The 14,070-nt window shown below is 41.1% G+C and overlaps 1 protein-coding gene across 4 annotated transcripts in view; it reads left to right on the plus strand.

Moving 5' to 3' along the window:
• Positions 1-14,070, plus strand: part of MAA3 (P-loop containing nucleoside triphosphate hydrolases superfamily protein) — a 187,416-nt gene that overhangs the window by 49,313 nt on the left and 124,033 nt on the right. The gene's annotated exons all lie outside the window — the stretch shown is intronic.

A 14,070-nucleotide genomic window follows, 5' to 3' on the forward strand; every position in this document is an offset into this window, starting at 1 on the left:
GAAAATTATGTGGCAGGTGCCTGAGGATGAAAACCACCTAGAAAGGAAATTTGAACTTAATGTTATGGAGCTGAACATGTCAATTACTGATGGGCTTGAACAGGTCTCAAGGGCCTTAGGTCCTTAGTTGAGTTCTTCTATGACAGAGTAAGTATAGGCCTATTCGTAGCCAATAAATTGTTCTATCATTAAACAGGCTGGATATTACTACTTTATGTTATCCTAGCTTTATGCTAGGTATTTTGCGTTGGCATGTAATAGTCATACAATGTTTGGGACACTTTGGAAGTCCTTTCAGACATATGAAAAATGAAATATGTAGAAGCTGAGATTTGATCTGGATGTATTCCTCAGGCATATAAGCATGCAATTGACCTCTTATACAAAGGTGAATGCTAAACATGTGGCCACCCTGTAAAATCCGTAAATTTGTAAGGGTTCAAAAAAAGAATGGATTGGATTGGATCTAGTTTCGATGTCGACTAACCAGTCGACATCCCCCCCATTACTTTATTTAAACCCTTGCAGGGGGGTTTCTTTTTAAAAAAGAAAACCTCGACTCCCTCTCTACGCTCTCTCTCCCCTCTGCATACCTCTCTCCCCCCCTCTCTATGCTCTCTCTTCCCGTCTCTCCCTCTACCAATCTCTCTCTCTCCCTCTCTCTGCGCTCCCATCCCCTCGCCGAAGCTCACTCCTCGCCTGGAACCGCCTCTCCCCGGTAAGTTCTCTCTCGCTCTCTCTTTATGGTGAATAGGAGGGCGTCACCCTCCTGTCTCACTCCCCAGTCTCTCTGTCTCTCTCGGATAAACCCTCGACGGGGGGGTGGGGGGGGGGGGGGTGGGGGTTGCTGGAAATCACACCCCCATCTCTCTGTCTCTCTCGGCTAAACCCCTGACAGGAGGGGTTTTGCTGGAAATCACGCCCCCGTCTCTCTGTCTCTCTCGACTGAACCATCGATGGAAGGGCTTTTGTTTTAAAACACGCCCCCCCCCCCCGTCTTTCTCTCTCCCTCACCCCTCAGTTGTCGGTAGGAGGGCACAACCCTCTTGCCCTTCTTCCTCTCTTACGCAAGAACCGAGCCTGGCTCGGTTGTGGGCTGGCCACTTCCCCAGCCACGCAGGGTAAGCCCGATCGAGCTGAGCTCGGTCAAAATTGAGCCCAACTTAGTTTTTTCCCTTTTTTTTTTGGATTGAGTCCAACCGAGCCCTGCTCGGCTAAGGGATGGCCACTGTCGAAGGCAGTGGCCTAGCCACCATATGACCCAGACAGACCACCCCTTTGCCGCACGTCTGTTCGCCGCCACCGCCAACAAGTCAGGTGGGCCACACGATTGTTGCCATTAGCGCAGTGAAAGCATGGTGGGCCCTGCTATCACTGTCGCAACTGCCTCGTGGTTTGTGTACCACCTCGGGTGCATCGAGTTTGAATCAGTTTCACTGAGCCAGCTCAGCGGGACCCTGCCAGCCCTCCCTTGGTCTGCCTTGACAAGCGCAACCAGGCTGAGCTTGGCTAGCATCAAGCCTGACTTGGTCCAGCTAGCTCGAATTGGGTTCTGGTTCAACACCTGCAACACAAACGTCACTTATTTTGTTAAATTAAGTTTGCTACGTCATTCTTTTCACAACATGATAAAAACCATTTTCAGCGCACCATTTGGCACATTGAACGAGACTTCATATTTTCAACACGGTTACCGAGGCATAAACATTATTATAACCTACACTTGGAATCGCAGAGATCTTGACCATCTCTGAGGTAGGGAAAAGTTGCATACGAGAACAATGTCAGAATACTTCTAACTTATACGTATTATATTTACGTTATATATATATATATATATATATATATATATATATATATATATATATATATATATATATATATATATATATATATATATATATATATATATATATATATATATATATATATATATATATATGCTTTTAACTCAAGGACGCAGTTTTGCATATTCTTGTCTATTTTAAATTACGTTATTTACTTTGTCGTCATGCTGTAATATGCACAAGCTCCAACTTTTTGTAATTTATTTAGTTTGATATGTGGTTTCACACATCGGGCTTTGCTTTATGTCACTTACTTTGCCGTTGCACTGTAACGTGCACATGCTCCTGCTTTATGCAATTTATTTAGCCCGATGTATGGTTTCATACATCGGGTCTCGCTTACGCAATTTATTTAGCTCAATGTGTGGTTTCACACATCGGGCTTTGCTTTATGCCATTTACCTTGCCGTTGTGCTGTCACGTGCACATGCTTATGCTTTAATATATATGTATTTTATATCAGAGTTATCGAAAACTTCATAGGTAGGTGGGAAGTTTGCTTCACAGAAACTCGCTTCAAAAGCGCGATACTCTTCGCTTCCAAAACTTCATGTGAATCTTGATTCCTCCATGCTTCTTTTGTGCTTCCCACACGCATGGTCTATGCTTCCTATATGCTTTTCTCATTTTTTCATGTATTTTCTCTCACGCTTCCACTCGCTTCTCGTGTACTTTCTTTAAATTGGTAACCATCATTGTTAGATTTTAACAAAAATTTAACTTTTTTACTGAAAAATCATGAAATATAAGAATGATTAATTTTATTTTAGTTTTTATTTGTTTCTTGTTCGATTCTTATTCAGTTACCATATTGCTTCATTTTTTATTTATATTTCGCTTTCAAATTGATACTTCGCTGCCCGCTTCTTATACATTTTAAAATGACTCACTTCTCGCTTTCTCTTCCCGTATCGTTTCGTTTCGTTTCCCGCTTTCGCTTCCTAGTTTGGCAACCTTGTTCTATATACATATATAATTTTATAAGGTACGTAGTTTTTGCGTAGTTCTGCTTGCTTTAAATTATGCTAGTATGTATTTAAAGATGCAGACTTGGGCATACTTGCTGAAACTCGATTTTTGATAGATTTTATATGCGAGATTTCAAGCTTGCATTCTCCGATGTCTCGAAAAGCAAAACAAGTGTTTTGCGTTTGCATATTCGCATCTAAGTTTTCTCTTCGAACCAACATAACAAAAAGGCCTCGACTACGTAGCCTTCGGTGGTACGTACATTAGGTTCTTCTTTTCTGTATTAAGAATAACTCAGGTATTTTCCAGCCTAAGGCACAAGATGTCGTAATTTTCAATGTTGTGTATGAGTTTCTTTCTAAGAAGCCAATATCTTTCTCATCGTAGTGGTACTATAGACATGCACGCCATGTTAGTACGACAATGATTGGACTAAAGGTTTTTGGTAACCTTGTAGTGTGGCAGTACACCATGATTAAAGGAAAATCACATAAACGGAGATGATCGCATTCACAGGTAAGATGCTCGATTTGATTTAAAAGACCAGAGCATATTAAATGGGTTGTCAGATAAAATAAGACTTGATGTACCCATTTATTCTTTGGTTTTGTCAAGGGAGATGATATGAAGGTACAAAAACTTTGATGGACAAGTTGTTAACAACTATGCTCCTTGAGTAACAATGACTCAGTGTCTTTGATCATCGGAGTTAGGGGACTGGGCTATCAAATATTATTCTAAGTAGTAGATCCCAATGATTTCTACAGAAGTTTAGATGCATTCTCCGGTAATAAGTGGCCTTTGAGGAATTCTCTCTTGGTCAATGGGCCGTCCCTTTAGGAGCGAACTCAACTAGTTGTCTGGGGCATTAAAATACATGGAATAATAAACTCTTGAAGAGTCTCAGTTGTTTCTACGTTTTATCCTGTGCGTACCTGCAAGTTAGTAATTATCGAAAAAAGATTACCATGCTCATTTTACTTATTCTGAAACTGCACGTTGCAAGAGGAATAACACATATGTTAGTCTTGTTATAACTTTTGATATCTATGCACCTATCAGGCTTTCATAAGTCTGATCCCTTTTATGAAATACAGGTGATGATTAGGTTGATGCGGCAGACGATGACGCCATGACGTGGTGATATCAAGGACCCACTCTATCACAATTGTTTTGCTCCTGAGCACGTTTTGTAATTTTGGATAAGGGTTTCTTTTGAAATACCTCATTTTGTGTAAACTTTAATTATCAAAAACCTTGCTTTGAATCTATGTGATTTCAATGATTGTATTAAGATACAAATCCATTGTGTAAACTTGTTCTTTCAAACACTGATTTTCACTGAACTATTATTTTAAACTCTAAAAAAGGATTGATTGCAAAGTTTTAAATTTTTAGGTTAGAGATGAAGAGACTGGATATAAAAGACTAATGATAGGTATTAGTAGGTGGCTGCAAGTCCCATTTTAGGTGATCTAATCCATTTTTTAATCTTTGTGAGGCTCTATCCCTCTAGCATTACGAGAGATTTGCACTTGGATTTTATGGTGAATAAGTAAAATGTCCTTCATGCCTTGAAGTAGATGCTTAATTCCATTCACCACATATCTGCCACCAAGCTTGGAACAACCACTATCTCCAAACCCTCTTCCATTTCTTTCCTATGCCTTTAAGCAATGTAGCAAGTACCACACTTTAAAATTAATTGACACCTAGATTGCTGAGGTCCCAGTCTGAGTAAGTTTTGTTTTATCAAAGTCTAAGTCAGTTTTGATTCTGCATTTGAGATTGGAGCATCCACCACTCTCAAAGATGTAAATTTTGCACCTAGAAGTTGCCAATCTGAAAATAGTGAAGTCATACACTGATACTTTTCAAAAGGCCAAGTAATGTAGAGATTCAGCCTCCAAGTAAATCTAGGATCTCAGCTTCATTCAATGTAATATCTCGTAATTTTTAAGCCTAAAAATATATTTTTTAAATTAAATACATTCAATGTAATATCACGTAATTTTTAAGCCTAAAAATATATTTTTAAATTAAATACTTATATTTAATATCATATAATCGTGAAAAGTATTTAAATATGAGGTGATGTCAACTAGGTCTGGACTTGGTCTAGAGCCTCATGATAAGATCTAACTATGTTAAGTAAAATTTGTGAAACTTATTATTTTTAACCTTTAAATTTGAGCAAAATTTAGGTTAGATTCAGGCAAAATTCAGGAGCAAAATATAGTTAAAACCATCATTAGATCCGTCTCGGAATGTAGATCTCATAGGAGATCTGTTTTCTCAAAATCGGATAACAGTTGGCTCAAAAAATGCAGTTTTCTAAAATGACTTGCCTCTATTTTTGGACCTTTTTTTTGTTTGGATCAGATTAGACCCGTTACGTTGGGCCCATGTTAATATAGATCTGGACACAATACATATTCATATTGACTAGGATTTGGTTCAGGTTGAGATCCAATTGGATTGAATATGGATTTGGATCATGGATCCAATATGGATCTATAATCCATCCATGTCATTTTAAAACTAAAGTAAATTTAAAGTTTTGAAAACAAAACTTTTAAATTAAAGACTACGGATGAAGTAGAGTTCTACCCAAGGTTGCCAAACTAGGAAGCGGAAGCGGGAAACGATACAGGAAGCGGCTTCGAGAAGCGAGGCATTTTAAAATTTATACGAAGCGGGAAGCAAAGTTTCAATTTAAAAGCGAAATATGAATAAAAAATGAAGCAATATGGAATCAAACAAGAAACAAATAAAAACTAAAATAAAATTGATCATTCTTATATTTCATGATTTTTCTGTAAAAGAGTTAAATTTTTGTTAAAATCTAACAATGATGGTTACCAATTTAAAGCAAGTACATGGAAAGTGAGTGAAAGCATGAGAGAAAATACATGAAAAAGATGAAAAGAAACATGAGAAAATTATATAGTATGCATAGACCATGTGTATGAGAAGCATAGAAGAAGCGTGGGGGAATTGAACTTCCCATGAAGTTTCGGAAGCGAGGAATATCGCGCTTCCGAAGCGAATTTCCGGGAAGCGAGCTTCCCACCTACCTAAGAAGCTTCCGGTAACTCTGGTTCTACCTAGGGTAGAACCGTAGAACTCTATCCCATTTGGATGCTTAGAAAGGGGCATCCCCCCTAGAATATTTCCTAGAATAAAAATAAAATAAGATGAATAAAATCTTAAAATGAGAAGAAGATAAGGGTTGTTAGAGGCCCCTAAAGGCCTAGAAGGGGGTGTCACCCCCCTTCTAGAAATTTTTAAAATTATATAAGAGCTTAGAACCCCCCTCTCTCTAGAACTCGATTTCTAGAGAGAGAGAGAGAGAGAGAGAGAGAGAGAGAGAGAGAGAGAGAGAGAGAGAGTTGTGAAAAAAATGGAAAGAGGGAAAATCGCGAGCTAAGGAGAAAGATAAGAAAAGAAAGAAAAGAGAGAAAAGAAAAAGAAGAAAAAAAGATAAGAATACGAAGCATCCGATGATTTTCTCATCCTTTCTCTAGTTTTTTCAATCTTTGAATCAAGGTATGGGTTTCTCTTAATCTGCGTGGGAAAGGAGTTAGTATAAATCGATTTGAGCATGGGTTTAAACTATGACCCGATCCTGACACATATTGGATCTTATAGGGCCAGGGTTTGGTTGCAAAGAAGATATTCTGATTAATTATTCAGGTTGGACCCATGAGGTTCGATTATTATATAGGTTGGCTATGGTTTATAAAATTTTATACCAAACCAGGTCTGACCGGAGTTTCGGTTAAGATTCTCAAAATTTCAATGTAAAATAATTAAAAATATTATTTTGCCAGGTATGGACTGGGTCTAGTTTTTGTAATTTTTATCGGACCTGGGTGCACTTTTTCTTATAAAAATCTAGTTCAACCCGAATCTTGATTGATACCTACATTACTTAGTCGGATTCAGGTTTGGACCCACTCATTTTAGCATAGGTCAAACTGATGAGTTGTGGAGCCTGATTCAGAGTTTTTGCCCTTGCAGTAAGGGGGGTCCGGGGGCTCTTCCCGGTGCGGGTCCGATTGCGCATTCAGCGGGTCTGATCCATAAGACACCGAGTCTCAAACATAAGCAAAAAAAAAAAAATCTTCCGAGGGGCGCTGCCCCCCAAGACCCGATTTGTTTAGGTTTAGGGCTGTCGCCCTTGCCTTGTATAAATTCTTTCTTTTCTTTCTCTCTTGTATCTGCCCTTGCCTTGTAGTAAATACCCTTTTTACTAGCAACTTAGTTAAAACTGCGTAAAAAAACCCTAATTTTTGGTCAAATGAGGGCTTTGACCTTCATTTGACTAAAAAATTCAAGGCATGTATGCCTCGAGGCGTGCGCCTCAAGGCGTATGAGGCGCACGCCTCAGGGCTGTTGGGCTTTGTACATGCGCCTCAAGGCATAAAGCCCCTCGCCTTGAGGCGAGACACACTTTTTGCACCTTGAGGCACGTTTTTAATAACACTGGCTGTATCTGAGGGATACATGTGTATCATACCATACCATATCCTAAGATACAAGGAAACAAGGCACTTAAAATTTTGCAAATAAAAAAAAACAGAAAAAATCTGAAAAATTAAAAAAATCAAAAGATCATAGAATACAAGGAAAAATAAATTTAACTATTAAGATAAGCATTAAGATCGACTACATATTGATATGCCATTAACATGAAACAAAGTTCAGCAGTTCACTATAGAACATAGAAGTACACAAAGGCAATAACTTAGATGTCATGACTTTTCATTACATAGAAGTTTTAAGATAAATGTTAGAACTCAGAACAACAAAATCACCACTCGTCTTCATCATCAAACATTTCTCGTTCTTTACCAGTGGTGACATCTTATTGTGTTTTTTTGGCTCATCATTTGCCAATGCATGAAGGCCCTATGCATGTGCCAATGCTTGTAATGCATATTTTTTTCTTTTATTTATTTCATCTAGATCTGCTTGCATCTCATCCCGTGTTAATGTGAGAAGACTTCGGATTTATGTTTAAGAAAATAAATCCAAGTGTGTCGTGTAAAGTCATCTATAAAGATAACATAATAAACAAACCCACCTCTTGATATAATTGGTGCAGGACCCCAGACATCAGAATGAATCAACTCAAGTGGTCTTGTAGAAACAAAAGTTCTTTCCGAAAAAGATAATCTTTTCATTTTTCCAAGAATATAATTTTCATATGTAAAAGTTTCAAAATTACAAAATTTTTCCATGTTCGGAAAGTGTTGAATCTTGGATATACAAGGATGTCCAAATCTTTTGTGCAAAAGATCCAAATTTAATTTTTGAACATTGCAACACATTGTACTCTTGGGAAAATCCCAAAAATCCATGTAGTATAAGCCTCCTTCTCTATGGCCTTCCCTAATCAGCTTCCCTGACTGATGATCTTGTACTCGACAATCATGAGAAGAGAAGAAAACATTACACCCATGATCAGTTAACTGAGATACGGATAAAAGGTTTAAATTAAGTTTGGGAATATATCTAATTTTTAGAATACAAAATTTGTTTGAGTTTTGAGAAGAATTTTCAAAACATCCTATTCCCTTAATCTCAAGAGGAGTGCCATCGGCAGTCAAAACGTTTGAACCACTTGAGTTATGATATTGAGACAATAATTCTATGTTAGGGGTCATATGAAAAGATGCACCAGAGTCAAGAAGCCAAAGAGGTTTACTTGGATCGGAGATGCTTACTCAAGAGACCGCAGCTCCAGCAGATGGGGAAGCTCCTTTAAGAAGTGGTTGAAGTGCCTCCACTACATGAGATAACGACATGCTTCCAATAGATGTTTCTTTTGTCTCTTGCTGGGCTTCAACATTAGCAACCTTCTTTTCATAAGTCTTCTTTACCTTTGGGCAGTGCGTCTTGACGTGCCCAGGTTCATGACAATAATAGCAAATTACTTCTTTTCTTTCCACCTTACTTCCGTATTTTTCATCATATGTTCTTTCAAAATGTGGAGGTTTATATGCACGAACATGATTCCCTGGTCTTGAAACAGCTAAAACTGAGTCATCATCATTTTTTGAGATTCTTTTCTTCAGTCGGTTTTCTTCCATACTCAATTCTTCAATTGTGTCCTCGATAGAGGGAACCTTCCCTCGATAAAGAAGAGCGGACTTGGTTGTCTCAAATTCCGGTCTTAAACCATTAATAAATTGAAAAAAATGCTCCGCATTTATTTAATTTTGGCGAAGCTCTGTATCTTGTGGACAATGCCACTTTGGTTAAAGGAGAGCCAATTCTTCCTATAGCTCGGACAAACTATTATAGTATTCTCTAATACTTTTATCTCCTTGAACCATATTGCGAACCTTTTCTTGAAGATTACATATATGGGCAACATCTTTAAGAGAATACATTCTTTTGAGATAGTCCCAAGCATCATTAGCGTATTCAAACTTTGCAAGGCTTGAACACTTCTTTATATCCACACTAGAAATGAGCCAGGACATAATCTTGGCGTGAACCATTCTCCATTCTTTCCACTTTTTCTCATAAGTGGAAACGGCTTTAACTTTTTCTACCTCTGAAAGAGGTATTTCTTTTCCTTCTTCTTCTTCTTTAGTGAGCATTAGTTTAGGTTCTTCATCGGTTCCATCCACTAATCCCCATAGCCCCTTTACCCAAATGAGGTGCTTCATGATAGAAGCCCATGTTACATAGTTAGAATCATTGAGTTTTATGGGCTTAATGGTGACATTATCATTGTCATCCATTTTACAAGTTTAGGAAATGAAGAAGGGGAGAAGAAGGAAAGAAAAAGAAAAAAATACACCACCATAAGAAGCAAAAATATCTAGTCTTCCAAGCTTTCAAGGCTCCACACAACTAGTCCTTCAAAGAGGCTTCTTTCCTTTGAGAAAAACACGAACGGCACACTTCCCAATGCACAAGAAGAACTCTGGACTGATTGCTTCTATCGACCTTGCTCTGATACCATGAAAGAATGTAGCAATCCCTAACAAGAATTGTTTCTTCAACACTCACAAAGAGGATTTATGAAACAAAGGCATTTACACAAAAGAGCTCACACTCAGACACAATACCCAAAAGAGGGTATACATAAAATAAAGAACACAATTTCATAAACTTGGGAGAGAACTCCCACAAAAAATAAAGAACAAATAATGCTTTACAAGGGGAAACAACCCCATTTTATAGAAGGGGAGAGGAGCCACAAGGGAGTCATTGGACTCCCAACGGCTCTATTAAAGTTGTTGGGAGCCCAACGGCTCCCTTGGAGCTTCACCTTTTTGACTAGTAAAAAAGGTGAAGCCTAAAGGTGTCCTAAAAATAGATTTTAAGTGAGTTCTAGTTGGGTTTAAACTAGAACTAAACTAACTAAAAAATAAGGAAAAACATTACAAGGGATTACATGAGCTGTCTATGAGATTACATATGAGATATGAGCTGTCTATGAGATTAGATATTTTAATAGTGTCTGTAGTCACTCGGTGAGGTACACATCTAAAGGAGCACTGGCCGCCTAGATTGCACGAGTTGTTTGGCTTCAAACCGAATTGGTTCTTTCGATCAGTCATCCATACTGTGACTTGCAGTCCTGCATGGTTTCAACTGGGTACAACCTTTGGATATCGAGTTTTTGTTCGCTCATCACGCGAGGCCATAACAAAGGGTTTGTTTGAAAACAATTTTTGGGGAGAGGGCGAAGGCCAAAAAAGTGGATCAAAATGACCTCTAGGACCTTAAACATGGTATAAATGGCTGGTCGCCACTTTTCTAGTGTTGAAAAAACTTAAAAAAAAAAGAATCGACTTGTAGGATATGAGATTATCGTATGATACAATGCAATACACCCTTTTATCATGCAATATGGTCTGATAATCGTAATAGTACACATACATGGAGGGTATATTGTATCGGTTCAAGGACCAATACAGGGAGGGTATATAGTTTCAGTTCAAGGACCAATGCAGGGGCTCCTCCTTTTGTTTTCTTTGCCTCTCTTTCATCTTCTTCCTTGTAGTTGTGCATATACATATTGTTTGTCTCATGACATGATTTGTAATAACCAGAAAAAAAAAATTAACCTTGGATTCGGGTCGGATGTGGACCCGACCCGGACCAAACTGAGGCACCGCCTCTATTACCTCTTAAAGGATAACGAGGCCGAGGGGGGGGGGGGGGTTCTCGAAACCCCCTTCCACTGCGACTCTCTTGTCTCTCTCGCCCCCTCGTCTCTCCCGACTCCCATCTCTCTCCTCTGCATTGCCGAGCACTGCCACCGACGTCGGCGACCTCCCTTCTCCGGTGAGGTCCTCTCCGGCAGCCTCCCCAGGTACGCACCATCGCCTCTCTCCTCCTCTTTCGTCTGTCTCTCTCTCTTTTCCCCTCGTTTCTCCGTTACGCAGGGAGGGGGGCGAGCCACCTCCCTGCTGCACTAGATCGCAGGGGAGGGGCAAAGCTCCCTCCCTGCGACACCTTTTAGCGAGGGAGGGGCGGAGCCCCTCCCTGTGTCGTGCATGGTAAGTGAGGGGCCGATTCCCCTCCCGGTGCCCTTTGGTTGCAGGGGTGAGGCCAAGCCCCCCTCCCTGCATCTCCGTACGACAGGGGAGGGGCTGAGCCTGCTCCTTGCTTCCTGTTCCTCTAAGAAATCGACAGGGGCCTTTGGCCCCTATCTCGTTTCTCTGTTAGTAGCCGACCGGGGGCGACTCTCCCAAAAGCCGCAGGGTGGCTGTTGGCCCCTGCGCCTCTCTATCTCTGTTCATTTTCTTGGCAGGGGCCATCGGCCCCTGCCCCTTTTACTGTTCTAGCAGGGGCCATCGGCCCTTGCCCTTTTTGCTTGCCAACAGGGGCCGATGGCCCCCTGCCCTTTGTGCACGAGTCTATACCCTTGGCCGACAGGCCGGGGTAAATTTCGGAAACTATATCGTGATGGGGATAGACCATTGCAATGGTTGGTCTTCAACGAGGGATTCCTAGTAAGCGTGAGTCATCAGCTCGCATTGACTACGTCCCTGCCCCTTTGTACTTTCCATCAGGGGCCGAAGGCCCCTGCCTTTTTAAATAACCAGCGGGGGCCGATGCCCCCTGCACCTGTTCTTTTGGCGGCAAGAGTCGTTCGGCCCTGCCCCAACCCTATGTATTGGAGAAGTCAAGTCTTCTTGTTTTTACTTTTGTCTTGATTGCATGTTAATATCGCATATTTGCAGTTACGACGAATTTCGCTCGCGCTCCGCGACCCAAGCCGTCAATCGTTTACACCCGCAGATGCCAGCAACCTTGCAACTCTCCGAGGTAGGGGAAGATTGCACGGAAGACTTGGACAATTGAATTAAGTTCAACTAACTAAAAAACGACCATTAAATAAATATATATATATATATATATATATATTTATACGAGTATGCACTAAACTCAAGGACGCGTTTTCGCGATCCTTGCCCTTTATTTTCTGTCGTGTCTTTTACATTCTGTCAGTCTTTACTTGCCGTCGCGCATCACGTCGAAGTTTTGCGTTGCACTCCTCCTTACAGTTTTTACTTGCCGTTGTGCGTTATGCCGAGGTTTTGCGTTGCACTTCTGTTTACCGTCTTTACTTTGCCGTCGCGCTTTGCGCCTAGGCTCTTGCTTTTGCATACGTGTTATTGCTTTGCTATTGTAGATGATGTGCAAGTTTTCGCTCTTAGCATATACCTTAAAGGCATCCTCGTGGAGGATGCAAGGGGCATTCCCCACTCTCTCTCTTGCGACGAGAGTTGAGTTAGGAGATAGCGTTACATCCTCGTCTAAGGAGAGGGATACCTCACAAGGATCCTGACTTTTCGAGTACGCAGTCCTGCAGACGAATTGGGGTTCGAGCGAACTTCTTAGCAGGGGTTCTGTTGAGAAGCCTGTATCCCGTCTATCGAGGCCGGTATCGAGTCATGCGAGGCATGTAGATAGCCCGATAGCGGATGAGATTCTAGAAAATCACATGCATAATGTTGGCACAAGCTACTGACTGTTTCACAAGATAAAGAATGTCAAAAGTAAAATTGATAAACATTACATCTTTGTGAAACACTCCTTTTGAGGCTTCTATTGAGGAGCTATACCCCCTTCATCCTAGAGTACTTGTAGTCGTGCACTACACGCTAGTACTGCGATGATCGGATGAGACAGTCATGCGACCTCGAATATTGCTAAATGCACAATGCTGTAATCACTTAAATGGTGACTGATTCTCCTTCACAGGCAAGATGCTCGAGTGGTTTAAAGACCACAACATAGAATGGGTCGTTAGTTTCTCTTGTCTGTTTTCTGAAAGATTTACGAATTTGAAATTTTGGGGGGTGACAACTTGGTATCAGAGCTAAGAGAAGCAAGGATTCTTGACCATTGAGCATCCGCATCGCGCTGTGAGTATACTTTTCCTCTTTCTTTGTAGGTGTATTTTTGCCTTGTTAAGCTAAGTGACTTGACCCGTTCTGCTCATGTACCCGCATTGCTTGATTTTTATAAACTACTCATGTTAAGCATGAATAGTACTTATGTTGTGGCTTCTATTTTGAGCTCACTGAAATTTCTAATTATTGGTATTCCTTGTTTACTTCAATGATGGTAAAAAACTCGAATGAAGAGTCTGATGACGAATGGTCAGATCAACGGGGATTCGTGATGGACTCCCTAAGTTCCTTGGCAGTGGCTATGCGAGACCAGATTCGTTTCCAAAGGGGACCAACGCCCGTTCCTGAGCCGAGCCCGCATACCGCAGTGACATGTGAGAAATTTCTGAAGCTTGACCCCCCGACCTTCGACGGCAAGCCCGACCCAGACATGGCCGATAACTGGGTGAAGGCGGAAGGAGACAATATCCTCCTTCGAAGCGTCAGCGGCCTCAGCGCAACCCTCCAGCCAAGCAGCAGACTGACAATGTATGCCCTAGATGCCAATGATCTCACTATGGGCAGGCGTGCCCGCTCGACACAGGCGGATGCCTGTATTGTGGCAAGATTGGGCCACTACGCCCGTGATTGCCGCAAAAAGGCAGCCGACGACTCTAGGCAGAACAACGAAGCACCTTTGCTCCCTCGGCCACCACAGCCGCAACAACAATATCAGACACCACAATCGCAGGCGAGCGGTCGGAGGAGGCCGCTAGAATGCGTCTACACCGCCAAGGCCGAACAGTTGACCAAGGGCGACCTAGTGCACGGTACCCTTTTTATCGCTAACCATGAGGCTTTTGTGCTTTTTGATTATGGTGCCA

The sequence above is a fragment of the Nuphar pumila genome, chromosome 2 (genome assembly GCF_984573655.1).
Source record: "Nuphar pumila chromosome 2, dmNupPumi1.hap1.1, whole genome shotgun sequence".
Classification (NCBI taxonomy): Eukaryota; Viridiplantae; Streptophyta; class Magnoliopsida; order Nymphaeales; family Nymphaeaceae; genus Nuphar; species Nuphar pumila.